This window comes from Ambystoma mexicanum, chromosome 10, assembly GCF_040938575.1.
Source record: "Ambystoma mexicanum isolate Mex_15411 chromosome 10, UKY_AmexF1_1, whole genome shotgun sequence".
In the NCBI taxonomy this organism is placed as follows: Eukaryota; Metazoa; Chordata; class Amphibia; order Caudata; family Ambystomatidae; genus Ambystoma; species Ambystoma mexicanum.
In genome coordinates this window covers 99,267,750-99,288,440 of record NC_090932.1, presented here as the reverse complement: position 1 = coordinate 99,288,440, position 20,691 = coordinate 99,267,750, and the positions used below count along the sequence as shown (strand labels likewise).

General features: G+C 50.2%; 1 protein-coding gene across 6 annotated transcripts in view; it reads left to right on the top strand.

The window, feature by feature from the left end:
• Window positions 1-20,691, top strand: part of LRCH3 (leucine rich repeats and calponin homology domain containing 3) — a 1,351,362-nt gene that overhangs the window by 884,457 nt on the left and 446,214 nt on the right. The gene's annotated exons all lie outside the window — the stretch shown is intronic.

Below are 20,691 nucleotides of genomic sequence, written 5' to 3'. Positions count from 1 at the left end.
TATATTATAAATTTACTATTTTAGTGGACTTGTCGGGTGTGTTCTCGGCCACTAAGTGGTACTCCTTTTTATAACGCTGGGAAAGCTGAAACCATGCTATGAGCAATTGCTTGTAGATTCCAAACTCATCTGAACTGCAGACACTTTCTGCAACTCACTGATGTATCTTTTCTCACCATAACACTGAAAAGATGAGAAACTGAGTAATACCTTTGTGCTGCTGCAAAGCTAATGTCCTAATATCTAGAGCAAATAAAGTACAAATGAATATCAGTGTTACATAAGTTATGTACATGCCAGATAACTAACTGGAGAGGGGACATGGCTGTGTTCTGCCAGTTTTTTATGGTGATAGTTTTGCAGTCTGATACTTTAAGATCTGTGTAGCATCAGTACTAATGTTACTGTCTGTTCGGACAGTTTTTCTAAAGTCCAACTAAGGGCTTATTAAAACCATTTAACTGAAGCAGTACAAAACTCCACTCTTAGTATAAGGCTGTACCACCTGAGTTCATGGTATCGTAGACAGAGCAGCCAGGCTTATTTTAGGAGGGAGAGAGGGCTGTAGAATCAGTACAAATGAAATTGTAATACAAATGATCCAAAGAAACACTGAAACACTTTGTATTGTATAAATAAAGGATTTATTTAAATACAGGTAGGCCCAGATAATTCTAGCGGTAAGTACGTACTAACATATTATATGAAATCACAGTATAACAACACAACACTATACTTGAAAGTACACAGACCCAAGCATAGAACTTATTTGAAATACCTAACAGTAGTTCTAGGGTAGTCAAAACCTTTTCATACCCATTCAGTATAGGTCAATCCTATTCTTGGGGAGTAAAAACCAATGGTTCCTTTTTACAATTACATTCAGTAATGCAAGGGCAGTAGACCCTTCTAGTTGTCTAATGATTCTCAGTGCAAATCACTTAATCAGTCAACTGGACAATATACTCATGTAATATTGGAACACTTATTGTAGGTGCAATAAAAACCTATAACTATGTTTGTGATAACACACAGTTCTACTAGGTAAGTAAAACCTAAGGATGTAATATACAATTACAGGTGCTTTTGAAAGCCGGGAACCCCAGATTGAGGTAAACAGTAACTCTTGTAACTTATTTTTGGATGGCACACAGCTAACACAAGGTAAGTAAACCCCACCTACTTTTTTAACCTCACAATGAAGGAGAAAGTAAAACCCAATGTCACACTTTAATGAATGGTTATTCTAGGTAGGCAACAACCTAATAATGACTTATTCTGGACCGGCTAGCAGCAAGTCAGGCGAAGCAAGACCCAGTTGGGGGACACTCATACAATTATCCTCAAAGGAAATCTGGTGATACCAACACTTTACTTTTGGGAAGAGGCAAAACCTAATCACGGGAGTGTAAAATACCTTCACATCTGCTTTCTATTAGACTGGCAAAACAGTTGCTAAGGAAGAAAAGATGTTAACCATACTTTTAAGAATAGTGCATCACACATTCAAGATCATTAAGAACTTTTCTAACTGTTAACTCTTAGAATTAGTTACTTACCATTACAGTTGGTTGGTAACTTTTAAACACCTATTTTCTTTTCTAGGCAGAAGTCCCAATCCCTTGACAGTCTTTCCCTTATTCTTGGAGCATGAGTGTTCTCAGTGGCAGAAGGGGGGGTCACTAGGACTAGTGAGCAACAGGCAGTATCAGAATAGGTTCTTTAGTAGCAAAAGTCAGAGTACCTTAGGAAAACTGGGCAAACAGGTGAGCACATTACTTGAGAGTTAGAAGAGGGTCCAGGGGCTTCACGGAAAACCCCCTAGCAGGATACTAGCAGTGGGACTGGGTGCACTGGATGAGAGGCCTCCCCATCACAGAAAACCCACAGCTACACAGAAATCCTAACGGGCTTAAGGTAAGTACATACCCAAGCCAACACAGTACCTCTGCATTGAAGATGATTTTGCAGCAGGAGAACTTCAGGGTCTGCAGCCAAATACCTAGTCAATGGATTCCTTGTTGTGGAGACTGAAAACAAGACCTCAGAAGGGACTTTGCAGCAGGGATCGATGAAGAAAGCAGAAACGCCATGCGTGTGAACATAGGCAATGAAGCACTCTCCTTATTTAACCCAAGATATTTGCTAGTCTAAGCTGGTTTGTGAAAGAAGTGAAAGGATCATAATATTTCAGGTTTCCCTCGTGGCTGAATGCGGTTTATGCGGATTTGGCGTCTTTTCAAGGAGCACAGAAGAAGACAGAAAATCGCAATTGAATTCTCGTTACAAAGGTCCAGCACTCTGTTGAGGGGACTTTTCGGAATCGATTTGTGTCTCTGGAGATCCACCAGGATGCCCACGGAGTTTCAGCGAGATTCGGAATTCGGAAGACTGTGCACCACACAATGGCTTGAGGTCCCAGGGTATTGGGGTATTGCAAAAACGCAAGGTTGCAGGACCGCGGGGGGATGGCTCAAAATGCAGGTCTTCTTGAGTCTAGTGGGTCTCACCAGGCTCTGAGTCGGGGTCATCATTTCTGGAGGCCCCAGGTCGATTGGAAGGAAGGGCTACAGCAGGCTCCGGTTACACAGCAGGCTATCCGGTCGCTGGAAATCGTCTCGGCTGCTTTTCCTTAATCTTCCTCTTTGGTTTCGGTTCCAGTGGTCGACTTTTCTTCAGCTTCCAGGTTTACAATATTTATCAGGAATTACAGCACAACCTCTGCATTCTCTCCCTGCATTTTACAAGAAGGGGCGGCCTGGTTGTCCAATCAGTACAGCCAGCCCCCCACTGTGATTTGTCCCCATTCAAGCAAGGCGTAAAACAAAGGGCTGGCGAGTTTTGGACTTCTCCCTCCCTCACTTCCTGCTCTCACACAGACTGGAGCATGGGTGGGGAGTCCAGGGGACTCCTGTCGAAGACAAAAATCAAACAAAGGAATTTCCCACCCTGGATGTCAGGGGAAGGAACAAAAAACGATAACACTAAAATGCCGAAAAAAGAAGACAGGGGTGGGGGCGGGGGGGCATTTTGGTATAAATTGACACCCTTGGGTCCCTTTGCTGCAGCTGTGAACACAGCCCGCTGTAAAGGTGAACCACATTAATACAAGGTCTCACTGCCACCAGCCATTGAAGGGAAGTTTGTCACTGTAACAGAATTGTTACAGTTTTAGTATGAAAGGGGATACATTGTATCTCCCCAGCACTCCACATAAGGTGGGGTGTGCTAGTTTCACTTAACAAAATGTGAAAGTGATCCAAAGATCCTTTCCACCCTTGGGAACTGTCGTTCACCCAAGGTTTAGTAAAAGAAAGTTGAAAGGGGAGCCCCTAGGGCAACCCTGCAACAACAGGCACATATTGCCAATACGTTGTTAAAGAGGATAACCTTAAAAAGACACTATGGAGAGTCTTTAAAATGACACCCATAAAAAGAGTTAAAGATTATGCAAGTGTGGAAAAAGGTTCCCACTCGCTGAGGTATTATGGAAAAATATCCCACTAGTAAAGCAAAAGTTCTGCGGTTGACCCAGGTCAGGAAGATTTACCAGTTCTGTGCAAATCTTACCTAACACTGTCTGAGACATGTGCATGCAAGATAAATGTAAACTGAAGGATAGCACTGCTCTTTGCTAAAGTCCTTTGAGAAAGCAATGCTGTCTGGTAAGTTAAATGAAACCTTGGTTATATCTGCCCAGTCTGTGGCCTCTGACTGTACATTCTGTAAATCGAGTTATAGCTCTGATGTCTGAGACCTGTGAATGTAAGATCCCTGTAACTTAATGAATAGCCCTGCTATGAGATTCTATATTATTGACATGACGAGAGAGGTAGCTCTGCTGTTTGGGCAATCAGCCTTTAAGATCTGTAAACCCAGTGAAATCTCTGTTGCATTGTTTTTGTTTAGTTTTTGAGGCGCCTAAATGGGAGGGGTGGTATGGTGTACCCTTCCCTATAGGTCAAAGGTGAAATGGGGGAGGGAGATGGGCCCTACTTAATTCGACCACTGATAGAGGGCCTAAGATGGAAACTGGGAAGAGAGGTGCCCGATCTTGGAATGGATGGACCTTCCCACCCCCTGAATAACCAGTTGGGGTGGTAATTACTGCACACCAAAATGTACTAAATGGAAAGGGACATGTGCAGCACTTAGTCTGAACACTGGGGTTAGAAAAGGTACTGCCACTAAACCCTACCAAAAACCTTGCACTTCTGCATACACCGCAGGGGCGGTAATTGCAGCACACTAGAAAGTACAGCAGGGGAAGGGATCTGGGCCACAGTTAGTCATAGCACTGGGGCTGAAAAGGGCACTGCCACCAACCAACTCTCCCAAAAACTCACCCTTCTGCATACACCTCTTAAACTCTGAACTAAACACAAACATACGTAACGGTTTAAATATGTTCATTAAGGTTGTCTCTGTGTGCTTGTAATGAGTTGTTGCATTCATTTGAAACTTACTTTGCAAAGTATATAGATATCGTTTTTTAACAGCACAACAAACCGCACACACTTCACTACATCACAACAACGAAACAAACCAACTGCAGCTACCAACTAAAAAACACACTTATGCTCAGTGAACGGTGTCAACTGAACTGAAGCTGCCAACAGCACATCACAGCTTTTTGCTCTTTCTCCCTCAGTCCCACTAACTGCCCCCGACCCCCTTCCTTTACAGGCATGCCAGAGCGCCAATGAACTATGCGGGGAGGCAACAGCGCGCGGTATAAGAAACTTTGACATAACCTAACATAGTATCCACACCTGAGAGATATCACAGCTGTTTTAGGCCTAAACCTGTAAGAGCTAGGTTACCTGAAACATTGCTTATGTATGGAGTGCAGACCCTAGAGCTCTGCAGTCTGAAATCTGAGCCTTCAAGACTTCTATAATCCAATTGTTAGCTGTGTAACCGCAGTAATAACCCTGCAGTCTATGACCAGAGCATATAAGGTCAGTGTAACCGATCAGAGAGCACTGCTGTCAGAGGCATGAGCATGTAAAAACCAGGTTAACATGATGGGTAGTTCTGCAGTCTTGCGATTACACTCATTTCATCTGTTCAACCTGAGACCCTTATCTGCTGCGTGATATCTGTGCAGGTAAGAGCAGAATAACAGTGTCTACCTCATTCATGAATATGTTTGCGGCATATATGGTATGGTTTTGGCTGAGGCCTGAACCTGGAATATCTGTGTAGTCTGAGGGACAGCCGTGCAGCCTGTGTTGTAAGCATCGCAGAAAGTTCCTTTTAAAATGATTTAAATGTGTGGCATCAGTACTGGCTAGTCAAGTGGAGTCACCCTAGGCTGGTCAGCGCACAGCTTCAGCACTGATGCATGTGCTATTCGATCTGGGGTTCTCTGTCAACCTCAAGAAGTCACAGTTTCTCCCCACTCAGTTATTAACATTCCTGGGGCTAATTTGGGATACAAAGGCAGAGAGGATCTTCCCCCTCCGTAGACAAGATAATGGCAATCCGGTAGGCCACCAGGCATTTCCTCAGACCAGTGACCTCCGCTTGGTGCTACCAGCACTTGCTTGGAATTATTGCGGCTTGTCTCCTGGCTGCCACACACAAGACTCAAAATGAGGAGGCTGCAGCTGCATTTCTCAGTCTCGTGGAATTGGGAGACTGGCTCCCAGGCGCACAGCAACTTCACCCGGACCTGTTGTGGTGGAGTGCGGGGACCAACCTATTGGCGGGCAGACAATTCAGGCAGCCTTCTCCGTGGCTCACTATTACCACAGACTCTTCCCTAGAGGGATGGGGGTGCTACACTGGACAACTACAGTGTCCACAGAGTCTGATCACGACAGGAAACAGCTGGAGCACATAAACTGGCTCGAGATGATGGGCATCTGGCTGGCCCTAAAAGCGTTTCTCTCCATGGTCAGCAGCAAGGCGGTCTCCATCCAGACAGCCTCCCCTCCGCTCTGCCTGCTGTCATCGACATTTGGGATTGGGCCCTGTCGAAGAAAACATTCACTGATCAGCAGTCCACCGGCCTGGGGACTTCAACTTGGAGGCAGACAAGCTCAGCAGGCTGGGGAGTGACCACTACAAGTGGGAGTAGAACAAGGAGGTCCAGAGGGCGATCTGCCATATGTGGGGGTCACCCTCAGGTAGACTTATTCGCTACCATGAACAACAGGAGGTGCCCTCAAGTTTGCCTCCTGGCTGGGAAAGGCACAGGATCTCTGGGGACGCGTTGCAGATCCTGTGGCACGGCATAAATGCGTACGAGTTTCCTCCCACCCCACTGATTCACAGGGTAATCTGCAAGGTCAGGGAGTCGCAGACCCTTTGGCTCATCCTGATATCGCCATGGTGGCCGGCAAGACCTTGGTTCTTGGAGCTCCTCCGGCTGTCTGTCCAGCCTCCGGTACACCTCCCGCTGGGGCCAGCCCCCTTACTCTCCCAGCAGGGGGCGGGGGTACAGTCCTTCACCAAGCTCCACAGAAGTTAGCCCTGGCAGCTTGGCAAGGGGCAAGAAGCAACTCCACCAAGAGTCAGTACAGAAGCAAGTGGACAAGGTTTTGCCACTGGGCCAAGGCAAACAAGATTGATCCTCTGACATGCTCAATGGACGATGTGTTAACCTTCTCTGCGCATCTGGCTCACTCCAGTGTATAGGTAGACACCTGCCATACGTATCTGGCGGCCATATGGCCCTATAAGAATTCGGTAGATGACTTCTTCTCCTCTTCCAATCAGGTGGTTAAAAGCCACTTAGTGGGTCTGACCAGACTATATCCTCCTGTCAAATGCTGTCAAATGCCCACATCTGGTCTGGGACCTTAACGTGGTGCTCTGCGCCCTGGCACACAAACCCTTTGAACCCAGGGTGTCAGCAGACATTGGGCTAGTTACTATTAAGACGGCCCTTCTGGTCGACCTTACTTCAGCACGCTGGAGATTCAGGCTCTGGAGGCTTCAGAGCCCTATACCACTTTTCACTGTGACAAGGTGGTGCTAAGAACGCATCCTGCCTTTCTCCCTAAGGTTGTTTCTTCCTTTCACATTAACGAGGAGATAGTACTCCCAACATTCTTTGCGGACGCAATGGATGAGGCTCAGAAGGTGTTGGCACTGTCTGATGTCAGGCGTGCTCTATGTATTCTATGTACAGGACAAGGAGCTTCTGTAAATCGGATGCCTTGTTCATCACTTTTGGCGGATCAACACCAGGCTGTCAAGCCTAAAAGTTTCCATAGCAAGGTGGATTCTGATGGCCATCAAGGAGGCGTTTGAGGGGCAACACAGGCCTTTGCCAGCAAACATGCATGCCCACGACATCAGAGCCAAGGCCACGGCAGTGGCTTTCCAGAGACACGTCCTGTGGCAGCCGATCAATAAGGCGGCTACTTGGGCTTCCCTATCAGCCGTTTTCAAACACTGCTGCTTAGATGCCAGCGCCAGATCGAACGCAGCATTTGGCCAGGCGGTTTTGAAGAACTTGTTTTCTTAGAGGGTTATCTCTCCTCTGCAGGGCTGCATTCAGTTGTAATCACCCATACAGTATGGAGGAAAAGGGATGGGACGTAGGAGTAATTATAAGTTACTCACCGTAGTGACTAACATAAACCTAGTCGATGGTCCCATTTCCTCCATATGTCCCACCATGCCCCCCCCCCCATACTGGTGTCATTAGGCAATGATAAATATTGTCGACGCATCAATGCGGACTGAGGAGTGGCGCCGGTGGGCAGAGTCAGGGCAGTGCATGCTCCCAAGGCAGCACCCCTGCGTGCATCTAAATTTAAAGGGGAAGACCATTTCTTCTGGTGAACAAAGTTCTGTTTACCGTCCCTAGCGAGCGACGCCCATACAGAAATAAAGTATGAAGGAAAGGGGACTAGGAGCACGTTAGTCACTAGGGTGACTAACATATTATTTACTGTTGCCCTGCACAATGTGTATTATGGAGTATTGTGCGAAATGTGAATGCACAGGTTTGGCCATTCTGGAGACTAGTGATGCAGGTAGCAGATATACCCGCCCTGGAGCATGGCACTGTACTGGTAACTGATGAGTTGCACGCTAATTGTCATGGGTAGTGGCCTACTTTCAGCAAAAGCAGAAGTCCTCTGGATGCCTTCACGCTTAAACAAGGAAGCCAAGATCTAGTGTGGCTGTACACTCCTGCCTGTTGTCAATTAAAGGACTGCTGTTCTAAAGGGAGAGGGGATCAACTTTGTCATTTCCACTAGATGGCAATGCTGGGCTATTTTAAGTGCGCCGAAACCTGCTGGTGTCTAAAGGTCCCTGCACTCAGCTGGCCGCAGCAAACAGGGCACTCAGACAGGGAACCTACGGCAAAACATCCGTGCCACAATGTCATGCGCCGCATAGCTTGCGCCCAAATGTCCTGCTCAGACCTAAGAGCAGGAACCTGCGACTGAGAGCTGCCTTGAGGTGGTTGATCTGATCTGTGCGGATTTCGCACACAAGAGGCAGGCCGGCCGCACCATGCCAAAGTACTTCCTGGCATCACCTATCACCATGCAAGGGACGGCCACTCACAGTGGCACTGAATTCCTTTGCCACTGTAAAGGTCCTCATAAAGAAATGTACAAGCATTTTTCATGTTAAATCTAGTGATTTCCTCCTGAAACAAGTCTACCCTATTTTGTTTACAGTGGCAGAATTTGAAGCATCTGAGGGTAAAGACACATGGTCTTTTTTTACGATATTTGTGGAAGAAATCAATCCAAAACAGCTGTATTTTTGACATAATGAGATATATGTGAAGAGCATGTCAGCAAAAATTGTGCAGTGAGGGTACAAAATACTACATTATGGATACAATTTGTTTATTCAATATGGATTTTAAAAAAACAGATTACTTCCTACTCCATCGTTAACAAAAGGCTGAAGCGTCTCAAAGAGCAGTTTCAAGTCTTGAGTTGCCTAGATATGTGCAGGTTTTAGTTTGCGCTGTGCAACCTATTTTCCTGTCAGCTTGCTTTGAGTTTGATGGAGCAGGTGACCGAAAGGTACAATCGCATAGTATAAAGAGAAGTAAAGGCTGCAGCAGCAAGCACAAAGTATGCCCATTCAAATGCGAATTCTTCGCTCTGGAAGTATCTGCACCAGTACTGTGGTGGACTAAAGACCATTGCTTGTGCCTTTATGGAAACTAAGGTTTATCCTATTGCTGAAGTTTTGGCGCACGTCCACCACACTTCTTTAACAAATGGGGACAAGTTACTTTTGCGTGTGGTTAGCGGCCTACAACTTGAAATGTTGCACCCTGTTCCTGTTTAGATATTTTGGCTCTTGGCCTTGGGTAGTCCAACTTTGGTTCTGTCTCTAGCATTTTCTCTCAACCTCTTCTGGTTTCTTTCCGATTGTTTTTTTTAGTTGTTTGTTTTAGCCCTCTGTGGGCTAGGGCCTGCTGTCAATTACTTTGAAGTGAACCGTTCAAACGACACGCAGTTAAGCACTTTTGTGAAGTGTGCATTGCAGACCAGATGTCGATGTGGAGTGTGCAGTGCATGTGTATAATTCAGGAGAGTGTCCTTATACTACATACTAATATTTTTTTTATTTTTTTATACTAATACTAATACTAATATGCTATTGTGATTGTGTATATAACTTCTAAAAGTGCAGAACTCGCACAGTTACTTAAGGAGAGCACCACTAGTAGCCTGCCCCCTCACTTAGCACCAGCTTCGAACCCCTTATAGGCTTTAGGCCTGGGCAAATAATGCCCCACTCAGAACAATGTCACATCAACTTACCACACTCGACACCTGCAGCTCCATCCCCCAGGTGTTTATTTTTTTACTTTAATTTTTTCACAATTCAAAATTCTCTGAAAACCTTGGGGTAAGTCTCTCCATTACAAAAACCACCAATGTTTCCCGGTATCACTAAGCCTGCCAGTCCTTCGCATAATGTACAGCAAAAAGCAATATATATTTACTTTGGTGCCGTGTGCACATTCTGCATTGAGCATTGTGTTTATTCTGCCAGCCCCACTTCTTATCCTTGATTCAAAGGACCCTTAGCTCGCTCCCTAGGTATGTTTGTTAAAAGGTTGTGGGAGAATAATATTTCCATATTGTGAATGTTATGGTTTCAGGCATTATACAGTAGTTTCAACATACTATTTAAGGGTTCATATTTGAGTAATCACTAACACTTACAATCACTCACAATCACTTTACGGCTGGGGTCTGCAACCTGCTGCTGGTCAGATGCTTTGTACTACAATGCCCATACTCCTGCGCCGTAGACAACAATGTGTAGGGCAGATTAAACTTGTACTCCAAAACGGCTGTCAAGCGAAACATTTCAGATTCATGAACTAAGGGGTATGCAGCCAGCAGCTCCCAAGCTGTTTTGGACTACAATTCCCGTGATTTATCACTGTGACCTATGCTGACTAGGGCTCATGGCAGTTGTAGACTTAAATGTCTGTCCATCGAAGGTTGCACACTCTTTAGGGGCTAAGAAAATACAAGTGTGATTATGTATGACCGGTCAATAGCCAAGCAAACAAAGACATTATTTGCAATGTCCATAGTTCATGATTGTACATTGCTCTGCCATGTCAGTGATGTCATTTTCATAAAGAAGTTATCTTTATATACTTTAATATATTCCTTAAACGTCACGATCTCCGAAAACAATGGTTACTTAACATCACCCAGAGTAATATTACTCCTATTATCGAGTTCAGAAGGATGAAAGGAGGAGGCTGCACCACTGGTATTTGAAGCTGTGACTTGCAAGCTACAAACACATCTTAGCAGGAGGTTCACTAAGCCTCAGAACCGCGATGTCGGTGACCTGGTGCCTTGTGAAGCTAACCCTCACAGACGCCTCCTAGTGCTGTCGGGGTGGGCAATGATTTGACATGAGGCTGCAATGTCAGCCACGTCCAAACATCCCTCGCCCCAAATCGGTGCCAGAAAGGCTTCTGTGCTGAAATGGGCATGCCGAAACAGCTGCTGCACTGAAGGAGCTGCACCGGCCCACTCCGAAACAGCCGCACTGAAAGAGGGTGTACCAGCTTGAATGATCTCGGCCTGGGCCAATTCTATAACAGGCTTGGGAGAAAGAAAAAGCATCCAAACGCATTTCTTGAGCCCTGTATAAAGCAAATTAACTAGTAGTACGGCCGGCGAACCAATTATTTATATTACGCTTCCAGCATCGAGGCTTCCTTTCAAAATAAAGCAGGGGAGGGGTGGGCTGGTATATTATGTATGGTACTTCAGCGCCCTGGGATCTTGACGACGTAGCTCTTAATAAACCATTCTAAGTTCCAACATATACCAGTAGATTGACTAGGCCACACTGAACACCCACTCCCAATATAAGAAAATCAGAAGTCTACACACAACTCATCAGCTTTTATAAATTGAACAGCCCATGCACCCTAACACTACGGTGCACAGGCACCCTGCACAGCAGCATCTGAATACAAATAGCTAAAGTACTATTTACAAATCACCTTCAGAGAGCCTTGGTACTTTGCACACATGGCATAACGCCATGCTCTATTGCATTTGCCCTGTCCCTACTCACCAAACTCCTTTCTTAGGAATCCTATAGCGCCAAGAGACCATGCCAAAGCAATGCACAATATAAATAAAGCCTTTAACAGCATAGCTATAAAGTAATGATTGGCAGCCCTGATTGGCGTTATCAATTGAGCATTTTTAACAGGCAGCATAGAAGAAAGCAAGCATTCCCCAATCTACAAACATCGGTTTCCCGAGAAATGATCGCGTAATGAGTCTGACGCAGTGCTGTGCACGCTGCCTCTGACAAGGATGAATGATGAAGCTAGGTTAAAGGGTAGGTGTACCACACACTTTCAGGTCAAGGGTCTCCACACAGACACAGTGGCGCACGGCCTGCAGTTTCACTTCAAGGCCAGGACCATACCCCCACTCTGGAGACACCTCAGAGACTACAAAGATGAACTTGGGCAAAAACCCCAACGAGGAGTCTGCAGACTGTGAACTCCTCCACTGTACAAGGGTAGGCACAAGAGGGCATGGTCAGGGCCACCAGACAGATCTTCGCCGTCGGGATCCACAGTGTTGGCCGTACATCATCCCAACTAGGACACGCAGTGCTGGGGATGATTTATGAAGCCATCCAAGGGTTGTGAGTTTCTCTGCTCTTCGAGGAAACATTGCAAGTCAGTAAAAAGTTAACCCCTCAATCAGGGTCGGACTGGGACAAGAAATAGGCCCAGACAACAACAAAAAAGTGGCCCACCCCTCGAAAAAATGGCCCACCTCTCGCCTCAAAAAAGTGGCCCAACCCTCGCCTCAAAAAAAGTGGCCCACAAACCATCATCCGTGAATTGCGTCAATTCTTGACTTTTACAGAAAATGCTACATATGGAGGGTTCATGTGTCTCTTACATTACAACTCAACTCATAAAATAACATTACTTTGCATACAGTTCGGTGACAGGGTCCGTCCACGGCTCCGAGGTGCAGGAGTGGCATGAACCAACCACCCCACTGCGGTTTTGGGACCTGCTGCAAGTCAATGCTTATACAGGGCTCCGCAACTGCAGCGGGGAAGGAGGGTTGGGGTAACGATGGTTGGCTAGGAGGGGAAGGGGGTAGGGAAACCGGAATGGAGTTTAGGGAGAGGTCAGAAAATGCTACGTATGGAGGGTTCATGTGTCTGTTACATTACAACACAACTCATAAAATAACATTACTTTGCATACAGTTCTGTGACATGGTCCGTCCACAGCTCGACTGCCGTGTCGGCCGGGCAAGACCGAGAGGGCTGTAGCGGCAGAAGGAATCCGGATGGATCCCAAACTGTGGGCTACTGATGTGGGCTTGTATGAATTTGTTGCCCTGGTGTAATGGTTGTGCCACTGGTTTTTGCCCTTGGCACCCTATTTTAATTGTGTCCCCCAACGCTTCACGTCCAATCACACTCTTCGAAGAACAACTACTGCATCTAACGGAGTAACATCAGACCCCTCCCTCCAGACAATGCCTCTACAGCCAACTTACACATACCGCCTGTCCCTGGCCCCTTTCGGGATACCATTGCCCCTATGACCTCGACAAAGACACTGTGGGGTGCTTCCGAAGTGCACACAGTCAGCAACAAAGGCTAGCTATCATCCGGTGTCAGATGGGGCCATGCAATTGTCTCAGGCACCAAAGGAAAATGGCCCTCCGTTGCAAATGGCTTGTCATTCCTTTTGTGATACTGTTTGAATAGTACCCAGGGGGAGCTTTTTGATAAAGTGACATGCAAATTGTATATTTTAAAGAATATTTATTCAGCAACACTGGTCAAAACTACTAGTCGCAGTGTGAATTAATGGGGTCTGGCATGGATTCACATGCTCATGAATATTCCCCGTCAGGCCGGGAATCCACGGTATAGAAAAAATCAGTATCAGTTTCGTTTCTGATCTGTCTTTCTTAGTAGTAACCAATCACTGGTCTCTGGGTCATACTGCCCCCAGCCAATGACTGCCCTCTCCCTAAGCCCCGCCTCTGGCAGCCATCCTCAGATTTTTACTGCACGTTCAAGTGTTGGGAGTCCTCGTGCTGTAGCTCTCGAGCTTTTGCTGCGTTTTCGCGCTTTTTCAGGAGATTTTACTCATTTTCCGATTAAATTGAGCCTCAAGCTCCACCGTTTCTACATCTGATCAACGGGGACCCGTTTCGGAGTTTTCTACGCCCCTCAAGGGTGAAGATTTCATCGAGTTCGCTTTTGGAGGATTCCAGAAGTTCCGAGGCCTACCCCGGACATGGCCCAGGAGAAGGGAAGCTCGACGCCCGGGAAGCTGTTCAGGACCTGCCCTGGATGCCAGCTTCAGAATGTGTTCAAGGAGGACGAGCATTCGTTATGCCTCTACTGTCTCCATGAGGACAAGACGCACATGGAGAAGGACTGTGCGTTTTGTGGGAACATGTCGGTGCGGACCATGAAGGATCACCACCTCCGTCTTGCCAACTGGCTGGAAGGGAAGAGCCCGTCAGGCGAGAAGAAGAAAAAGAAGTCAGAGCAGTCTTCGAAGTCCTGTGAGGGCGCCCCGGCGACGGGGGCCCAACAAAAGGCCAAGTACCGCGAGTCCGCGGGCACCGGGAGTGCCGAACGGTCAGGAGCCTTGGCTGCCAGGCAGGTTGCATCCTCCCCGGCGCCATCAACCACGAGCCAACGCTCTGGCTCGGGTAAGAGGAAGTCCGAGAACCCGGCGAAGCTACTGGAGAGGCCCCGGTCGATCTCGAAGATTCCGGCAGAGGGGGAGCGAGGCTCGGACCCTCCCCCCCAAGGTGAAGGCCCCAGGCGTACAGAAGGTGACGATGGCCTTAATTCACCCTGCTAAGACCTCGATCGAGGATGTCACAGCGGCCCTGGCTCAGCCTGTGGAGGCTACGCCAGTGGAGGCGACCTCAGGATCCAGAGTCTCCCTGCCACCGCGGAGGGAGTCGTTTTTCAGGCCCATCGAGAAGACCCCCACGAAGTCCCTGTTGGAAAAGGAGGGGGAGGGGCAGGTGGCCATCGTGGATACGGACACAACCTCTGAAGAAGAGCTCATCGAAGTCGTGGAGGAGGCCCAGCCCATCGGGAGGGATCCCGACGAGGGTGACGACGAGAGCGACGGTGGCGCCGACGAGGTTCGTCAAGAGCCCTCACGCCCATAGTTTCCGAGGGCAGGAAGCTGGACACGACGGGTCATCTCATCCGCAGCGACGACTATCAAGGCGGCCAACGCCCTGGCTATCGTAGCCCGCTACGACAGGGAGTTGTGGTTCAAAATCGCCCCTCTATTGGACATCCTTCCGGATGCCAAAAGGGCTAAGGCCCTTGAAATCTTACAGGAAGGTGATATTGCTTTGGACCACGCCATCACGGTGGCAACGGACATCGCCGACATCGGTTTCCGTCAGTTGGGCAACAGCGTTTGCCTGTGACGACGAGGATGGCTCAATGCGACAGATTTCCGCCAGGATGTACAAACCAAAGTTTTGGACATGCCCTTGAAAAGGAACAACCTGTTTGGGAAGGCGGTTGATGAGTCCCTTCAGGCTATCAAGACAGACACGGAGACTGCCCGGGCACTGGGAGTGCTCCAGCGATGGCCGTCCTTTCGGAGCTCCGAAGGCAGACAAGGCGCCTCCAAGGGATCCAGCAGTGGCTCCTCGACGTACCGCCAAGCGGCAAAATCTTCATCTTAGGAGGCCTACAGGGGACGCGGCACGTCGGGTGTTTCCCGTAGTCGTCGACAGGGAGGTCAAGGAGGCAAGGCGGCCTCCAAACAAGATTGAACCGACTGTGGGATCGGGCCCCCGCCGAAGCACTCCGGGGGGAGGCCGGCTGACGAGGTTCGTCAGCGTGTGGGAGTCCATCTTCACCGACCGTTGGGTGCTGGACGCCCTGGCCCAAGGGCACGCTCTCGAGTTCCAGCAGAAGTGCCCTCGCGTTCCACCCGTGGCCAGGAAGGAAAATCATTTCCCTCAACTACTGTTGGAAGTAAGGGCGATGCTCAAGGGTGCCATCGAGCTCGTCCCAAAGAGGCTTCGGAGCTCCGGAGTTTACTCAAGGTACTTCCTCGTAAAGAAGAAGACAGGAGGATGGCGTCCCATCCTGGACTTGAGACGTCTGAACAGATACATCAAGGCACAGAAGTTGCGGATGGTCACCCTCCAGCACGTGCTGGGACAGCTGGAGGAGGGCGATTTCCTGTCGTCGTTGGACTTGGAGGATGCGTACTTCCACATCCCCATTCTAAAAAGACACCGAAAGTTCCTCAGGTTCGTGGTCCAAGGGCGGCAATACCAGTTCAAGGCCCTCCCGTTCGGATTGAAGTCGGCACCCAGGGTGTTCACCAAGTGCCTCACACCGATGGCGGCGCGGCTGCACCTGCAGGGGATTCACGTCTACCCCTACCTGGACGACTGGCTCATCCGGGCAAAGACGAGGGAGCTCGCCGTGGAGCACATTGCGAAGACCGTACAGCTGCTCACGGACCTGGGGTTCTACATCAACTTTCCAAAATCCCACCTGGTCCCGTCGCAAGTCGTCCTGTTTCTGAGAGCCAAGATCGACACAGTGGCACGACTGGCCTCGCCGTCTGAGGAAAGGACCAGGACCATCCTGGGCAAGGTGCAGCGTCTGCTGGCCACGGACGTGGCCAGGGTAAGATCTATCATGTCCCTCCCCGGGATGATGTCCTCCTGCATTTATCTGGTGCTCCTTTGCAGGCTTCGGATGCGCCCCTTACAAGAGTTCCTCGACGCCTGCTGGGTCCAGTCGACGGGCAGCTTGGAGGACAGGATCCCACTCAACGAGACGTTCCGTCAGGCGATCCGGTGGTGGGGTACCCGCTCTCATCTGTCGGCGGGCATGGACATTCAGACCACAGCTCACCAGGTGGCGGTGGTGACGGATGCCTCCCTGGAAGGTTGGGGAGCGCACTCCGGAGATCTTCACGCGAGAGGCCTTTGGCTCCCGGAGGAGAAGTCACTCCACATCAACATCTTGGAGCTCCGGGCAGTGTTCTGGGCCCTCAGGTCTTTTCTTCCGCCCCTCAAGGGCAAGGTGGTGAGGATCTTCACCGACAACACCACCACGATGTTCTACATCCGGAAGCAGGGCGGAACCAGATTCCCTGCCCTATCCAAGGAAGCCCAGGATCTGTGGCATTGGGCCGTCGCCCAAGGGATGTTTCTGGTGCCTTTTCATCTGGCAGGAATAAAAAACACCATTGCCGACTCACTCGGCAGAGAGCTGCGCTCGTGCCACGAGTGGGAACTACGCCAGGATCAAGTGGATCGACTCTTCCGACGATGGGGCGAACCCCAGATCGATCTCTTCGCGACGGCGACGAACTCCAAGTGCCAGAGGTTCGCCAGCAGGTTCCCCCTAGCCGAGGAGCATGGGCGATGCTTTCTCGTTCCCCTGGTATGGCCTATTTCTCCAGCATGGGGTCTGGCATGGATTCACAAGCTCATGAATATTCCCCGTCAGGCCGGGAATCCTCGGTATAGAAAAAATCAGTATGAGTTTCGTTTCTGATCTCTTTCTCAGTAGTAACCAATCACTGGTCTCTGGGTCATACTGCCCCCAGTCAATGACTGCCCTCTCCCTAAGCCCCTCCCCTGGCAGCAATCTTCAGATTTTTACCGCACGTTCAAGTGTTGGGAGTCCTCGTGCTTAGCTCTCGAGCTTTTATTGCGTTTTCGCGCTTTTTTCAGGAGATTTTTCTATTTTTTTCAGTTAAAAGAGCCTCAAGCTCCTCCGTTTCTACTTCCGATCAACGGGGATCCGTTTCGGAGTTTTCTATGCCCCTCAAGGGTGAAGATTTTGTCGATTTACGCTTTTGGAGGATTCCAGAAGTTCCGAGGCCTACTCCGGACATGGCCCAGGAGAAAGGGAGCTCGACGCCCGGGAAGCTATTCAGGGCCTGCCCTGGATGCCAGCTTCAGAACGTTTTCAAGGAGGATGAGCATTCGTTATGCCTCTTCTGTCTGCATGAGGACAAGACGCACAAGGAAAAGGACTGCGCGTTTTGTGGAAACATGTCGGAGCGGACCATGAAGGATCGCCACCTCAGTCTCGCCAACTGGCTGGAAGGTAAGAGCCCGCCAGGCGAGAAGAAGAAGTCCGAGCGGTCTTTTAAGTCCTGTGAGGGTGCTCCGGCGACGGGGGCCCAACAAAAGGCTAAGCACCGCGAGTCCGCAGGCACCGGGAGCGCCGAACGGTCAGGCTCCTTGGCTGCCAGGCAGGGCGCACCCTCCCCGTAGCCATCAACCACGAGCCAACGCTCTGGCTTGGGTAAGAGGAAGTCTGAGAACCCGGCGAAGCTTCTGGAGAGGCCCCGGTCGATCTCAAAGACTCTGGCAGAGGGGGAGCGAGGCTCGGACCCTCCCCCGAAGGTGAAGGCCCGGGGCGTACAGAAGGTGACGTTGGCCGTGATTCACCCTGCTAGGACCTCGATTGAGGATGTCGCCGCGGCCCTGGTTCAGCCTGTGGAGGCTACACCAGTGGAGGCGCCCTCAGGTACCAGTCTCCCTGCCACCGCAGAGGGAGTCGTCTTTCAGACCCATCGAGAAGACCCCCACGAAGTCCTCGTTGGAAAAGGGGGGAGGAGGGGGTGGTGGCCGTCGTGGATACGGACACGACCTCTGAAGAGGAGCTCATCAAAGTCGTGGAGGAGGCACAGCCCATCGGGAGGGAACCCGACGAGGGCGACGGTGATGCAGACGAGGCTCCTCAAGAGCCCTCGCGCCCGTCGTTTCCGGCACCGCAGGACACCTCGGCGGCCATTTTGTCAGCCATCCAGTCCTTATGCTCGGAGATAAGGACTAGGTTGCCCCTTCCCCCGACGGAGGAGCCTGAGCCAGACCCGACGGAGGATCCGGAGCCAGAACCTTCGGGGAGCCCACCGCCTGCGTGGCCAAAGTGAGGTCTATCAAGTCCCTCCTCGGAATGATGTCCTCCTGCATTTATCTGGTGCCCCATTGCAGACTTCGGATGCGGCCCTTGCAAGAATTCCTCGACGCCCACTGGATCCAGATGACGGGCAGCTTCGAGGACAGGATCTCGCTCGACGAAACGTTCCGTCAGGCGATACGATGGTGGGGTGTCCGTGCTCATCTGACAGCGGGAACAGGCTTCCTAGTCCCGGCCCACCAGGTGACGGTGACGACGGATGCCTCCCTGGAAGGTTGGTGAGCGCACACTGGGGGCCTCCACGCGAGTGGCCTTTGGTGCTCGGAGGAGAAGACTCTCCACATCAACATCTTGGAGCTCCGCGCAGTGTCCTGGGCCTTCAGGTCCTTCCTTCCGTCCCTCAAGGGCACGGTGGTGAGGATCTTCACCGACAACACCACCACAATGTTTTACATTCGGAAACAGGGCGGAACCAGATCCCCTGCCCTGTCCAAGGAAGCCCAGGATCTGTGGCATTGGGCCATCGCACAAGGGATGTTTCTGGTACCCTTTCATCTGGCAGGGATAAAAAACACCATCGCCGATTCACTCAGCAGGGAGCTATGCTCGTGCCAGGAGTGGGAACTGCGCCAGGATCAAGTGGACCGACTCTTCCGATGATGGGGCGAAACCCAGATCTATCTCTTCGCGACGGCGGCAAACTCCAAGTGCCGGAGATTCGCCAGCAGGTTTCCCCAACCGAGGAGCATGGGCGATGCTTTCTCGTTCCCCTGGGACGGCCTGTTCCTTTATGCATTCCCGCCGTTGCTACTCCGGCTCGTCAACCAGCTCAAGAGGTCCCGGTGCAGGATGATCCTCGTCGCACCGGCGTGGCCGAGGCAGATCTGGTTCCCAGACCTTCTGGACTTGTCACCGTCCACACCAGTCAAGCTCCCGACGGACGCGGATCTTCTCTCCAGAGAAGGAGGCGCCATTCTTCATCACAAACCAGAGTTGCTGAACTTGCAGGCCTGGCTCCTGCAGCACTATAGTTTGGAGGCTACGACATCCCGGCTGACTGCAGAGAGGTTCTTGCAAAGGCCAGGGCATCCTCAACTGTCAAGTGCTACGGACACAAATGGAAGAGGTTCTATGTCTGGTGCCGAGCACAGAAGATTAACCCTCTGCAGATAACGGCCCCTCAAGTATTGCCGTACCTACTGCCTTTGGCCAAGGCTGGCCTATCTCACGCCTCCATCAAGGTACATCTGGCTGCCGTCTCACGTTACACCAGAACTACAGGACGGGCGTCCTTGTGGTCTCATCGTCTGGTGAAGGAATTTATGAAAGGACTGTTCCGATCATTCCCGCCGGTGAAGGCCCCTGACCCGGCGTGGGAGCTCAACGTGGTACTAACTAGGCTCATGGGGGCCCCATTCGAGCCTATGCATTCAGTGCCGTTGAAGTTTCTATCGTGGAAGACAGCATTCCTCGTGGCCATCACCTCTGCACGACGAGTGGGAGAGATCCAGGCCCCGTCTTGCAAGCCTCCATACTTGACTTTTCACGACACGAGGGTGGTGCTGAGGACGCACCCCTCCTTCATGCCCAAGGTGCCGTCGGACTTCCACCTCAACGAACCCTTGGTGTTGCCAGTTTTCTTCCCATCGCCTTCGCCACCGGCTGAGAGGACTCTGCACTCGCTGGACGTAGCTAGAGCGCTGAAGTTCTACGTGGACCGCACGAAGAGTTTTCAGAAGACATCACAGCTGTTTGTAAACTTTGGACCTGTGAATCAAGGGAAGGCTCTCTCGAAGGCTTCCATTTCCAGATGGCTCTCCGGCTGCATCATGCACTGTCACCGGTTGGCCCACTCGACCAGAGCGATCGCTGCTACCACGGCGTTCCTTTCTGGTGTGCCCCTGCTCGACATCTGCAGGGCTGCGACGTGGTGGTCGACACACACCTTCACGAGATTCTACTGCGTTGATCAGGACTCCAAGGAGGAGTCAAGGGTCGGCCAAGCAGTGCTACGCTACCTGTTCGCTTAAGGTGAGCCTGGTGAGGAGGTAAGAGATGCTTAATGTTGAGTGTTTTTGTATTGCTTAATGTTGAGCCTGTTGCCACCTCCCGTTGGTTGTGCATGTGTATACTGCTATGTATTCTTATATTCATGAGCATGTGAATCCATGCCAGACCCCATGCTGGAGAAGGAACAAGTTACTTACCTGTAACTGTTGTTCTCCAGCATGGGTCTGGCATGGATTCACATGCGAACCCTCCCGCCTACCC